Raw genomic sequence first — 14,709 nt, 5'->3', positions numbered from 1 at the left:
ATTTGTTTTAAAAGAGTAGTTTCCAGGTTATAAACTAACAGAAGTAGCGTAGCCACCCTGTCTATAGTTTTACTGGACAGTAAGCTAATTCCGTTAGCGGTCTTCCCCTGTGAATGTGTTTTCGGCTTCATTCTTAGCCACAGCTAATTCTTAGAGAAATTCTAGAAGTAATACCCTATATCTGAGGTTCTGGAAATACTACCCTACACCTAGGGTTCGGGAAAATGGAACCCTGCCCCTAGGGTTCTGGGTATAAGTACAATATGCATTATACATTCTTTTGCAGTCAGCAATTCAACCCTTACTACCGAGCCTACAATAATAGCTACCATCTATTTTCTTATCAGCACTCTGGGTTAAGACCCCGTTTTCCCCATCTCTAAATAAATAACTGCAACATTACAATCATCTAATACAGCATGCCTCCTCAATGTTTAGAGTTTCCTTTTCTTTTTTTTGTAAAAAGAAACAGAGAACAGTTTAGTCCTTACCTGGGTCACTGTTGCTTGTTAATTACTTGAAAGTTGAGATTACCTCTGCGCATCTCTGTTCTCCTGCTTTCAATCTGCCACCCGTCCATGAGATTCATCCTCCGGGACCAGAATCTCCCCCCTTGCTCTCTTGTAGGACCACTGTTCACAGCAAGATGTTCGCACTTAGTGCCTGGCTATTTGGTCATCACCAGACTTAGTCAATTTCATTTGTCCTTTTCCTCCCTTTGTCTGTCCCAACAGCACAGAGCATCCCCCTTTTTTTCCCTTACTGCTTTTTCCTTTGGAAACCTTTCCAGTCAGGGGAAAAACAATTAGGGTTGGGAATCATGGCAACTGTCTTGCCTCTAACTTCCCCCTTGAGAAGTGGCCAGTTTCTTTTGAAAACATTTCTTAAAAATTTTTCTTTCAAAGAAAAGAACTAATATTATTTAAATTCAAAACCATAATGTTGTCAATCCAGTTCATCATTTACCACTGTAAAATCAAATAGTTACATTTATCCCAGGACATTACACAATCTAGTATGAAAAGGAAGGGTAGTGAAGCAGGAAAATCCCCAGTTCAGTAGGAAGTACGAATATTACGTCCATCTCGCGCACACAAATTGCTTTATCGGATGAATTGACCCTGTCTCTCCACGTTAAGAGCTTCGGCTTCATTTTTCAGAAATTCCTGGAGCATAAGCCTCCTTCAACTCCTATTTCTTCAGGGTTTGCAGGGGCATTTCAATGAGAATCTGAAGCTGAGATCTGATATTATGGGGGGCATGTCAATGAGAATCTGAAGCTGAGATTTGATATTATTTTTGTTTTATTATTTTGATTATTTAGGTTTGATTTAAATATTATTTTTAATTTTATTTATAGATATTGGTTTCATTAAAAAGGAAATTTGATTAATTTTTTTTTTTTAATTTAATATTAACAATTATATTCTAACAATTATTTTTTATATTAAAATATTATTTATTTAATCAAATTTAATTGTTTTGTTTAGCTGAAAATATTATTTATTAATATTTAGTCAAATCTAATAATTATATTATAAAATCCAGAAAAAATTATATTTATCTATTTGATTTGATACTAAGATTTTATTCTTCCTCCTTGTGAAAATTAACCACAGTTAGAAAAAAGTAAACAAATCTTATGTTGTGATTTTACCAAAATTTTTCTTGCTTTTCAAAGATTTTCCATTTTAACATTCTGTGTAAGGATGAAATATGTAATATAAGAATTGAGTCGAGGATCATTCACTCCATCGTGCTGTGCTCCGTTACGTACCTGAAGTTAGTATTTTGGCTTGTGTACAAGATACCTGCCGTCTTTTTGAGATCAAAATTAATATAAATACGCAGAAATATGGTGATGCGTTTTGCTTTGGAATAACCACGGGACTGAACTAATTTACTTACAGAAAGAAAGTAACTAGCATTTGCACCTGATGTTGCAAAGGAAACGCCGTAAGTCATAAAGTGTGGAAGAATAGGGACATGTGAATGGGCATTGTTGAAAGCAAGGGTGGATGATAAAGAGTTGCAATTAAAATTGTTAGTTATGTGTATGTTGAATATAGATATTTTATAAATAATAGTGTGTAGAAGAATAATGACATGTGAATGGACATTGTTGAATGCAAAGGTGGATGATATTGAGTTACACTTGAAACTATTAGTGATGTGTGTTTTGAATATGGGTAAGTAATAGTAGTGTGTGGAAGAATAGCAACATGCCAAAAATAAGGTTACTGCAAAAGAAACAAATTCATGGTACACGTGAATTCACCCTCGCAAGCAATCCATTCAAACCTTCTATGCTGAGTTTTCTCCGTGCTAAATATTTATACTTTTCTGCCTTCCATAGTTCTAAGAGAACATTATGGTCAGAAAAATTGTTGCAATTAGGAAGGGACACCAACCTCCTTGTGGTACCTTATTCAATACAGATGATAGATAAACGCCTTCAGAGATAGCAAAAAACAGAGTGAAGGGTAGTATAAGCAAAATATTTTGTGTAAACGATGTCCCGTGCACTATTTGTCATAGATTATCCTTCTAATATTCTCACCAGTGAAGGAAACAAGTTTTTCCAAGCCCCAAAAGTCAATAAAAACAACATATTATCAATACAACAATGCAAAGGTTTCTATCTTCCTGTATTTTACATCACAACTGAGCATCAAGGGCTGGCACTTCCAAAGGAGCGTGATCAATTCTTCTTAAAATTCGCCACAAACAAAACAACACCATCAAGACCAATAACAATGTAAGTAAGAAAAATAAAATATCTAACCATATATATGCTATTATTCTCCGTTGGTAATTCATAAGTGGTGACATTTCAAGAGCTGATGCGAATTCAAGCAGCAAGCTAGCCAATGTTGTCAATTTGTTGTAAAACATTTGGTAGACAAACTTTGAATCTCAAATTCACCAAACAATGAGTAGTATTAAATAGCTCTAATTATCTCCATATAGCCAAGCTGACATATCCACTGTCAAAACTGAAGTAAATTGAAAACGCTATCAAAACTTTTATCTCTTCCAAAACATAATTTAAAAACACATTGTAATATCTTGTCCATCTTTTGCTATCTAATGATAACCTAAAAATCACAAAACTTTGGTATTCTTCTTCTACAATGCCAAGATTTCAAATCATGATTCATACGTAGATAATCTACCATAAATTTAAAAATGAATGCATATTTAAAACATGGTAAATGCTTAGAATTTTCATTATATACTGAATATCAGTACATTATGATATTAAATAAGGCAACATTTTTCATCCCTGTGGTGGAAAATAAGATCAAGGGAAGCAGCTAAGAGCCATGGACTGTTTTATGATTGAGAATGTTGCTGTAATCAATGCTTGACTGGCTACAATGGCTGCTAAAGTGGAAACAACGAACATTAACCAATACACGGGCTGTAGTATTGCTTTGTAAAATGTAGAGCCTATGTCCCCTGGGTTTTCTATCAAATAAGTCACTTGTCTCGTATATGTGATAAGCAGAGATGGGTAAACCAACACACAGAAAGCAAGCTGCAACGAAAAACCCAAATTTCTCATTATGGTACTAAAACTTGAGGGTGAAGCACGCAGGTATGATGAAATACTAATAATTATGTCCTTGACATATAGCTTGGACCTGGATTGATTTCCTGTTGAAATGGCCCAAGTCTGCAAACATGGCCTCCGCACTGGATCCAGCCAGAACAAAGCACTGATGTTAGTGTTTCTATTTGTATAGCTTTAACATAAATAATTGGGATGAAGTTACGAATTTTGTTTGAGAAAATCATTGGTATGGATTTATCAATTCAGTTAGAAAACAGTTCCAAGTATACTATATGATAAAATGAGACACATATCATCATGCGAATAATCAATACCTGTTATACATAAGACTAAACCTACAAGCATCACCCATCCTTATTAGTGATATTCATGAAAGTAATAGTATATATAATATGGGTTGAATGCCTTGAATGCTCTAGGATAATATTTCACAATATTATACTATCCTATCATGATGTTGGTCACGAACCAGGCAAACATTATGGGTGAGAACATGAAGCTAACTTTAATTGTACCAAGTACTTTGCTATATAATATGGGTTGAATGCCTTGAATGCTCTAGGATAATATTTCACAATATTATACTATCCTATCATGATGTTGGCCACGAACCAGGCAAACATTATGGGTGAGAACATGAAGCTAACTTTACTTGTACCGAGTACTTACACTCTAGATGAAACACCAATGTATTCAAAATGCTTCTGAGTACTCTAGGTGAAATTCATAGCACTCAGTGCCATTCATTTTGATACAAAGACAAAACATGATTTCCAACTATGAAATCTGAAAAATGAGGAACTAGTTATCAGAAATTATGTAGCTTGCCTAACATCCCATGGCATAAATATCCAACTGTGGATCCTCTTTCCAACAACTTAATTAGTCTTCTCACTTTTGGATTTGGGTATAGCCTTGTATGGTATCTTGATTGCAGATTCCCCAAATATTTAGGGGAGCAGTTAAATATTTGACAGCATTTTTTATTTCGATTACAGAATCCCCAAATATTTGGAGGCGCAGTCAAATTTTTGACTAAGTGTTTTATCTGGATTGCAGATTCCCCAAATATTTAATAATCAGGCGGACATGAAAACCGTGAAATTTTTAACCGTGCCCATATCGTTGTCCATCCAATTGCCAAATATTCAGAAAATCGACAATCAGATAAGCTCCAGGATATGGACGTGGATGCTATTTTCCAGGCATTACATGGATACAAGAAGTCTTTACACCGGCTGGCGGGCTGAAATGAATGGCAGGTAGAGAAGATAACGTTTGATCATCTTGAAGGGGCAATGTAGAAAATATTCTGTTGACTTAGCCTGAGGATATTCACACTGATAGAGATACGTACGATTTGACATAATGTTTAAATGTTCAAATGAGTCATGAAAATAACTGAATCATTTTAAATAAGAATTATCGTTGTCTTTAATGAACTGTCCATATATATCAAAACATTTCGAGGCCTATTAGAAGTGCACTCGAGAAATATATATGTATAGACACACGGTTTTCTTTTTAATTGAAGTGATGTTGGGTGTATTTCCATAAAAATGTCTTCCTTGACGAAGTCCATGCAATTTGTGGTTAATTTATTCACTACCCATGTAATTATATCTCTAATTATCACCTCACTTCAGCTGACTTGGAAGGCAGCACCTGCAAATGCCAGAGTGGAGTCCTTTCCAGGATATCATGGCAATATTAGTTATGAGATATATGCTGGGTAAGTGCCATATCTATCCAAGGTAAAGTATATTTATTCATGAATAAAGTTCATGTTCAAATGTAACAATAATTGAAAGTAACAGATTCAAAGTGCCAGATTTTTCACTGGAAAGAATATTTATTCATTAACACAGTCATTTTCAAAAAATTTCAAAAATAGCATGCATGAATTTGCCCCTGTTTGTAAATAAACAATTAGCTGTGTACTTATGCAAAGATTAAGAACATAACCAAAGAGTTCATAGCTTGTAGAATGTTCATAGCTTGTAGAGTGCATGCTTATATGACAAAGAAAGACAGAAAAACATAAAAGATATACAGATATCTAATTGTTATGCACAGACTGTGAATATGTTTGAACAGAGTTTAATTTCTATGGATACTTAATAAATTTGGTGACAATTGAAGCTAAAAAATATTAAAGTCAAAATTGTTGCATGGAGAGTTCAAAATATGTAAAAGACTAGGAGCGAAAATTGTTATATGGAGTGCTTACAGATGTGATTCTACCACTCTTATATTCTATTGGATGAACAATTAACTGCATGAAAGTCTTTGTGTTTTCTTCATATTCATGCAGGTATGTGACAGTTAGTGAGGCCAATGGAAGAGAACTTTTCTACTATTCTGTGAAGTCAGAAAGTAATCCAGCAAATGATCCACTTCTTCTTTGGCTTGAGGGAGGTCCTGGTTGCACTGGTTTCACTGATTGTCTATGAGATTGGTCAGCTATGGGAATTCTTGCTCTTATTATCTATTTCAATGCTCAAAGTTGCTATTTACTGAATGAATTTTGATCTTGTACACATTAAGTTTTCAAATTGTGTAATCTGGCCACGGGAACAGCTTGTTCAAATGGCTAACTGTAAGCTCACTTTTACCCAAGTTGTTGGAATTGGCACCCAAAACCGAGTCAACTGCTGTTCTGGAGGTATGGTGCCTGCCAAATTATTGCCCTCCAGGGATCTGCACAAGAAGGTATATACTTATGCGAGTGCATTTAAAATAATCAAAAGGGAGACATGCTAATGCATTTGTTAATAATATCCAGCGTCGGGCTCGATCAAAGTGCACCAGATTGGATTTATCTTACATTATGGCAATGTTTGACAAATTTCCAATTTCATTGGGAATGGCACCACTAAGCCAATTCAAAGCCAGATCCAAATTCTGTAGATTCTTTAGTTGACCAAGTTCTCTCGGTATGGTACCCAGTATATTGTTTGCACGAAGGTTCCTACATAAGATACCAATTTGCTCGAGGTTGTTCATGTCAACAGCTCGACAAACATATTCATATTTCTAGACTAACTTATAACTGTACAAAAACTTGGCTCATGTGCAAGCTTCATTTGAGTAATAGGCACTTACAGGTCTGCGGCGAAGCTAGAAGGGCCAATTCTGGTGCTAGAACCCCTTTAAGAGATGAGTTTGGAAGATTTCTGCATATAAATTTTTTAAACTTATTCAAGTACTTTGAATCTCAAGTATACAATGCATCAAAAGAAAACAACTGATTCAAACAACTTGGAGAGACTCAACATCAAATGTTCTTTCAATTCTACTCTTTTGAAATTAAAAATGGATCTGTGATTCAATTCATCATGGGATTCTAGGTCGCACAACACCAGGACTTGGGACATGCAAGAGACGTGGATACGAGCGTCCAACACAGGACACAGCAACATTCGAAATGTGACAAGGATATATATATATTCAAAAATTTAGAACATTTACAAAATATTAATATTGATGCAACTAATTCCTACATCAAACATACAAGAAATTGGAGTATTCAAGAATCAACACACATAAAATAGTAGTTTAGGAGTTAGAACTACAACTTTCTCATTGAGTACCTTGATGTCATCGAAATCACAATGTATTACATAGACACTAATATTACAGGTAGACATGCCAATGACAAAATACAAAGTAGAGAAGATAGCAGATACGGTGGATATGTTCTTTCTTGAGCTTGGTGTCTTGTTATAGCAAAGTGGTTTGCTCTAGAATGTGCACACTATTTTTTGTGTTCTAAATTGACTCTCTATTATCAATGCAACTAGATACAATGATCATCTGATTGCCCTCATTTTTCCAGGGAAAATAAAGGTTCCCTGGAAACACAAACTGACTTTCACCAATTTAAGAGTGACATAGTGGGTGAGTTCTAGGCACCTGCCAAAACATGGTCGAAATTTTTGTGCGCTTTGCAGGTTTGACAAAAGCAAAAAAAGCATCCTGCAACTTCGGAGTGCAATAAGATTTGCAAATTCTGTAAACAAACTTTAGAGAAATGTAGTTTGAGAAGTGTTATTTTCCTGATAAATAATTGGATTGCTCAAAATTTTACAAGGTTGAAGCCAGGCATAGAAGATCCAACTATAGAGCTTCATAGGGCAAATGGTTGCATATACAAAGCCATACATTCCCAAGTTCCAAGTTCTCTGTACAATTAACGCTTAGAAGCCATCCAATTAAAAGGGAACTAGGGAGGGTACATTGTCACCTATTGTATACTCCCTCTGCACTTTGGGCTAGTGCTTTTCTGCCCTCAGGAGAGATCCTTATGTGATCTAAAGTGCAAAAAAAATGACTTTGACCAACAAAGACACTTGGTATCAGAAAATTAGTTTACTGTAATTCAATTGTTACACCTAAATTCTGCTGAGAAATTGATGGGACATCAAGCTAATGTTCAGATCAGCTCTTATAATCATTAATTTGCTAAAATTCTTTGTGCAAATCTGCTCTCAAACACCTCAAATCTGTAGACCCACATGTAAATCTCCAAAAGCAATGATGAGAAACTCTTAAAATTTTGTTTGTGACTGTAGTGCCTTGAATTCTGTGGGTTATGGAGACAAGTGTAGAAGAAAATTAACTGAGCAGGAGTGATTCCCAAGGCCAACCAATTCAGAAAATTCCAAGTAATAAAAAACACCGACAAAATGAGAATTAGCCTCCAAGTAACTGTCACCTTTATCCAATGCCATGCATACAACGTTTATAGATATTGACTTCAAATTCAAAGTGGATGTCAACAGTCAGATTACTTCAAAAGCACCTTTTCCCACCAAGTTCAATGATGCAGAAGCATCATCACCACCCCACCATGGTTGCAGCATCCCATGAACATTGAGAAGAGGTCAAGCGAGATAGCACTGTGGAAGAGACAGTGGGTAATTTTCGTCCCAGCATTCATCCTCCACCATCCAAATTCCCTTGCTTTCATCTGACAACCCACGGTTTCCCAGACCCAAGGATTCTCGTATCCAGCTGGAACTTCTGTTTCAAGAGGATTCGATCAGTATTTCTAACGTTTACATTTTGAGCAGTCCAAGCTGTTAACAACCCCATGAGAAAATGACCATTTCCGCGTTGCATCATCTCTAGTTAGTTCCTTGTAATCAGCCACACTTAATTTGAATGATGGCTTTTCTGTTGCCAAAAGATAAAAGGCTTTATAAATTTCAGGAAGCCCAAGACCTAAAAAACAGTAAGAACAGGAAGAAAAAAAATGTCTGGAACCGAACCCTCCTCCCATCACCCCCAACCCCTAAATGGATACTAACAATAATAGATATTGAAAAAAAAGAAAAGAGTTTTCTTTCCATTTTGCCCATTACTAAGCAGTAACTTCCAGTAGGATCTTGGACTTTATAGAGTAAGCACCATGCTGTCTGCATAATGCAACTTGAAATTTCCAATAAAAAGATTAAAAACATTTCATCTTGTCTCTGAATAAAACGAAGAATGAATGAAGAAAAGTTACCAGATAGTTTCCAAAGGACCCACTGCAGCCTTAGCCTTGGCCCTGGACAAAGCTCCACTTGTAAACTCTCTAAATGATCTGCCTTTGAATAAAGTCTGCATGTATATCAAGATTAATAGGTGAGAGAAATTGGGATTCCCATATCAATATAAAGAGACAGAGCAGTCGGAGGATAAGCATTTTCTTCAAGTAAAATTTACTGCGGTGGGTTTAGTATGAAATTCTCTCTACTCGGTTCAGTAAATAATACTTAAATCATTGGGATTGAAATTTGAAATTGAAGATCTCCAATGTTCTACTCTGGAGTCTGTACCAAGGGTAGAAAAGCATACTTACTTGGAATGCTTTGCGCAGATCAGGAGCCTGAAAATTTTCTTTGCTGGGTAGTTTATCTAACTTTACTTCCATACTTTTCATAATTGAGGGATCCATGGTGCTCAGAGCCAATAGCTCTATGACTTGAAGTTATGGGATTTTCACACCCCACCTCAATTCTTGCTCTTATTATCTATTTCAATGCTCAAAGTTGCTATTTATTGAATGAATTTTGATCTTGTACACATTAAGTTTTCAAATTGCGTAATCTGGCCATGGGAACAGCTTGTTCAAATGGCTAACTGTAAGCTCACTTTTACCCAAGTTGTTGGAATTGGCACCCAAAACCGAGTCAACTGCTGTTCTGGAGGTATGGTGCCTGCCAAATTATTGCCCTCCAGGGATCTGCACAAGAAGGTATATACTTATGCGAGTGCATTTAAAATAATCAAAAGGGAGACATGCTAATGCATTTGTTAATAATATCCAGCGTTGGGCTCGATCAAAGTGCACCAGATTGGATTTATCTTACATTATGGCAATGTTTGACAAATTTCCAATTTCATTGGGAATGGCACCACTAAGCCAATTCAAAGCCAGATCCAAATTCTGTAGATTCTTTAGTTGACCAAGTTCTCTCGGTATGGTACCCAGGATATTGTTTGCACGAAGGTTCCTGCATAAGATACCAATTTGCTCGAGGTTGTTCATGTCAACAGTTCGGCAAACATATTCATATTTCTACGCTAACTTATAACTGTACAAAAACTTGGCTCATGTGCAAGCTTCATTTGAGTAATAGGCACTTACAGTGTCTGCAGCGAAGCTAGAAGGGCCAATTCTGGTGCTAGAACCCCTTTAAGAGATGAGTTTGGAAGATTTCTGCATATAAATTTTTTAAACTTATTCAAGTACTTTGAATCTCAAGTATACAATGCATCAAAAGAAAACAACTGATTCAAACAACTTGGAGAGACTCAACATCAAATGTTCTTTCAATTCTACTCATTTGAAATTAAAAATGGATCTGTGATTCAATTCATCATGGGATTCTAGGTCGCACAACACCAGGACTTGGGACATGCAAGAGACGTGGATACGAGCGTCCAACACAGGACACAGCAACATTCGAAATGTGACAAGGATATATATATATTCAAAAATTTAGAACATTTACAAAATATTAATATTGATGCAACTAATTCCTACATCAAACATACAAGAAATTGGAGTATTCAAGAATCAACACACATAAAATAGTAGTTTAGGAGTTAGAACTACAGCTTTCTCATTGAGTCCCTTGATGTCATCGAAATCACAATGTATTACATAGACACTAATATTACAGGTAGACATGCCAATGGCAAAATACAAAGTAGAGCAGATAGCAGATACAGTGGATATGTTCTTTCTTGAGCTTGGTGTCTTGTTATAGCAAAGTGGTTTGCAGTGCCGGCAACTTCTCCTATAGCAAAGTGGTTTGCAGTGCCGGCAGCTTCTCCTATAGCAAAGTGGTTTAGAGTGCCGACAGCTTTTCCTCGAGCAGACAGAATAGTGACAGCGGTAGATGGACTTGGAGAAGGGGATGAACACCAAAATTGACGTTCTTCCCTTTTTCCTGTGACCTTTGTGGTATAAAAGAAGAACACTAAAATTGGAGAAACGACAATTTCACCTCCTTCATTCTTCTTTACCTACACAATCACCTACACAATATTAGAGCATTTTCCTGTGGCTGGAAGTGAAAAAAGGAGGTGAAACTGCTTTTCTAGTTCTGTTTTGGCTCCTTGCACGTCCAACACTCGAGACATGATACAGCGCATAGCAACCTCCCGTGAAGTGAAATTTGAGATTCAACCCTAACAGCTCCGGCCTAGACATCACTGACAACTAATGCTGAGAGTTACAACATTAAATAACAAGTTGTAGCGAGCTATAAGAACTCAGAAAATTTGTGCCAGCAAGCTTTAACGAGATGGTCGACCAGGGGAACAATCGAAGTAGTACCTGGTAGCAAAGGATTCAATGTAAGAATCTGGCGCTGGGATGTACAAAGTCAAGAATTTGAAAGCAACCAATATGAGTACACCAGCCAGAGTTCCTCTGGATCCTAAGCTATAAATAAAAGCTAATGACAATTTAACAAACTAATTCCAACCTGGAATGAAAGCAGTACATGAGTAAAAAGGGATTGTTTACCTTAATACTTCTTTTGGTGAATGGTCTGATGCCGCAATGGAAACTGAGAGATATTAACCTTGCCATAAGAAAATGTGTAAAGATGGAAAATAACCTTTCCTTGTTTAAAAGAAGAGAGGATTGAAAATAATATGAATACCATGATGACTGGAGTTCGTGGAAGTCTACTTCGGCGACATCGAGAACTTGGTATTCGAGCATAGCAAGGGAATCTGGCTCCTTGACCAAACCTGCAACAAAATTTAATGGAGGGTTAGAGGAAGTTACGAACCCCAAAGTTTATAAATATGTATAGAAGAAACCCAGGTTACATAAGAGTAATTACCTCTCAGTGATTTCGAACAACCAATCTCTCTAGAAATTCTGCAAAAGAAGTCCCAAGGGGTTCATGGAACGAAAAAATAAGAGATAAACCTGAGCAATTGCTAATCGGAAAGCTGAATGACAATGAAAATGCCCCCCAAGCATGAGACAAAGGTCAATTCGGACACGGGTTTGATATTGCACACAACAGAGGTTTACAGAGCTGAGTATGCATGACAAATGACCCGATGAAACGGTGGAGGGGGCAGGGGTAGTTACACCTGAACTGACCTGCACTCACCTGGATCGTTCGATCTAACCCTAGAAACAGCAACAGGGATGATCGAGATATTTGGTAGCGGTCACATCATCTTCAAATCTCCTGAGGGATCCAGAGGAGGCAAGTCCTGACGCCCGCCTGGAGAACACCATTGGAGAAACCCTACCTCTGGAATGGCGATGGGCAGTCCGCGCTCTTCATTACCCAGACCGGCGATTGGCACTCCGCGCTCTTCATTAGCCGGACCGCCTCAGTGACATTTTTGATCGACGGTTGTGGCGTTTGTAATCGTCTAACATCTCATCGTACGGCGTAAGAGGAGGACACGTAGGCAAAATGGGGGATGGATCTCAGAGGGAAACGCCTTACGGCGTAAATATGTGATAAAATTATTTCATAATTATAACTGGTAAATTATTTTCGTTAGTGAAATATATGTTATGTTATATATCTTTATAGTAGGTTGTAATGTATTTTAATTATTAAACTTATTTTGGTTTTCCAAAGAAATTATTTCATATATCATTTAGATTTATAATTAAACTTATTATTATTATTTTTTCAAAACAAAATTTTGGGAAAGTTAAACATTACTTTTTTAGTTAAGCAATATAATATTAATATAAATTAAGTTTTATATGGATTTTTAATGGGTCAATATTCACAAATGAGATAATTCACTAATTTTTTTCCAAAAAAATGATTTGCTAATTTTTATTTTTAAAAATGATTTGTCCAAATTTTATAGGATAAAATTATTTTACATTAAAATTTGCTAAAATTTTATAGAGATTATATAAAATCATTAAAAGTTTGAATTTTATTTCCACAAAAGTATTGTCAATATCATACAATTTGCATAATAAGGAATAGTAAATAGAGATTATATAAAATCATTAGAAGTTTGAATTTTATTTCTACAAAAGTATTGCCAATATCATACAATTTGCATAATAAGGAATAGTAAGATTCATCAAGGTTTCTAAACTTTAAGATACATTTCCATCCTATATTTGGATTGAATAATGGTAACATCTTAAACCTATATTCAGATTGGATCATTATATGGTTTCTAATCCATATTGAAGCGTTCATAGTTGAAAAAGTTGAGGAATCAACTGATAGGACCATTTTTACTGATGAGAGCTAGTTTGGCAAATTGGAATCTGAAACCATTTTGGAAGCAGTGTGAAGCATCAAACAATGTTTATTGGGGTAAAATTTTTCCTCCTAAGTGTATTACCTTTTTGTGCTATTATACACATATAGGCCTTTCCAAGGATGCAATAATCACCTCAATCATAATCCATATGCAAAATTTATACCACTCATAATTTGACCTTCTTATTTTGACCATCTTGATTTGAGAGGATGCCACATAAGCCCCAATTATTCATGGAAAATGGGGTAAACATATGATAATGATGTCCAAGACTCTAGAAGATTCGATATTGTAATTTTAGTTAAGAGTAGGCTATTGGGCTATGTTATAATTGAGCCAATAGGAGGAAAAAGGGGTTTCATTGTACTTGAGTGAATTTTCATTCCATAGATGAGTAGAGTAGCCAAGAGTGGATAGGGACAGAGAAAACAAAGAGGATTTGTGTACTTTAGCAACCCACAGGCCATGGGAATGACTTCTTTATACCTGCATCCATTTTGAATTTAGAGAAAGAGAGCAGAGAAACCTCACCTTCTCGTTGGGTTTTCTCTAGAAAGGGTTTCCCGGGTTGTATGTTGTCTTAATTTGTAGTTTGTGAGTTTTAATTTACTATTCTCTATTCTCTACATAATGATAATTTGCATATGCAATAAACAATAATTAATAGATCCATAAATCTAAGGAGAAATAAATCCTCATAGTGTAATTTGGCATTTTAAGCTTACCTTTATCATATCTTTTGTAATGAAGTGTCCATTGGAATATTCATGATAGTTCATGGCTCATATTGATATCAGACCACATTTATTTAGGTATATTGTGGGGAGTTGTAGGGGATACAGACTGGATAAGCTCAAAGTTACAAAACCCCAATCATGGTTGATGAATTTATCAATAATCCACATGATCCTGTAGAGGAGAGGTTTTCAAAACTAGAAGCACAAGTATAAAATATAAATTGTAATGTGATCCTTCTCATTGAGGCGCTCACCAATAAGCTTAGGCTATTCAAAGAAGATGTAGGTTCTAGCATGCAGGTTGGATAAGAGGGGAAATCAATGGATTAGGAAGAAGCAGAGAAGGAATATAAGAAATAACCTAAACATAATCAACCTAGTTCGAGTGTTGTGAACCATTGATTGTCCCTATTGAAATTAAATGAAAAGGTCGACATCTAGCCATATCAAGGTGAGATTGATGCTTTGAATGTAAATCAATAGCTACAACAATAAGAAGTTTATTTTAGTGTTCATTATATAGAAAAAGAAAACAAATATTTTGTTTGCTCGACTAAAACGAGAGGGCCATTCCCTAACTTGGTGGATAAGCCACACGAAGAACTTGAGGTTGGAGGGAGATCC

At 35.9% G+C, this 14,709-nt stretch overlaps 1 long non-coding RNA gene across 8 annotated transcripts; it reads right to left on the bottom strand.

Moving 5' to 3' along the window:
* Positions 1 to 6,149: 6,149 nt before the first annotated feature.
* Positions 6,150 to 12,441, bottom strand: LOC149163506 (uncharacterized). 8 transcript variants are annotated; one of them, XR_016260629.1, is made up of 11 exons: positions 12,208 to 12,441; positions 11,929 to 11,966; positions 11,604 to 11,833; positions 10,215 to 11,411; positions 9,937 to 10,080; positions 9,426 to 9,809; positions 9,090 to 9,184; positions 8,382 to 8,755; positions 6,683 to 6,753; positions 6,405 to 6,548; positions 6,150 to 6,277 (listed from the first exon to the last, which is right to left on the bottom strand). It is a non-coding gene; the product is annotated as an uncharacterized LOC149163506 (long non-coding RNA). The 8 variants fall into 8 exon arrangements; XR_016260628.1 differs by having other exon boundaries at positions 6,156 to 6,548; positions 9,426 to 10,080; XR_016260626.1 differs by lacking the exon at positions 8,382 to 8,755 and having other exon boundaries at positions 6,156 to 6,548.
* Between the last annotated feature and the right edge of the window lie 2,268 nt (positions 12,442 to 14,709).

This window comes from Pinus tabuliformis, chromosome 5_1 (genome assembly GCF_031772625.1).
Source record: "Pinus tabuliformis cultivar Carrire ecotype Pingquan chromosome 5_1, CPIR1, whole genome shotgun sequence".
Lineage (NCBI taxonomy): Eukaryota > Viridiplantae > Streptophyta > Pinopsida > Pinales > Pinaceae > Pinus > Pinus tabuliformis.
The sequence above is the reverse complement of the archived record's forward strand: the minus strand, read 5'-3'. Positions and strand labels throughout refer to the sequence as shown.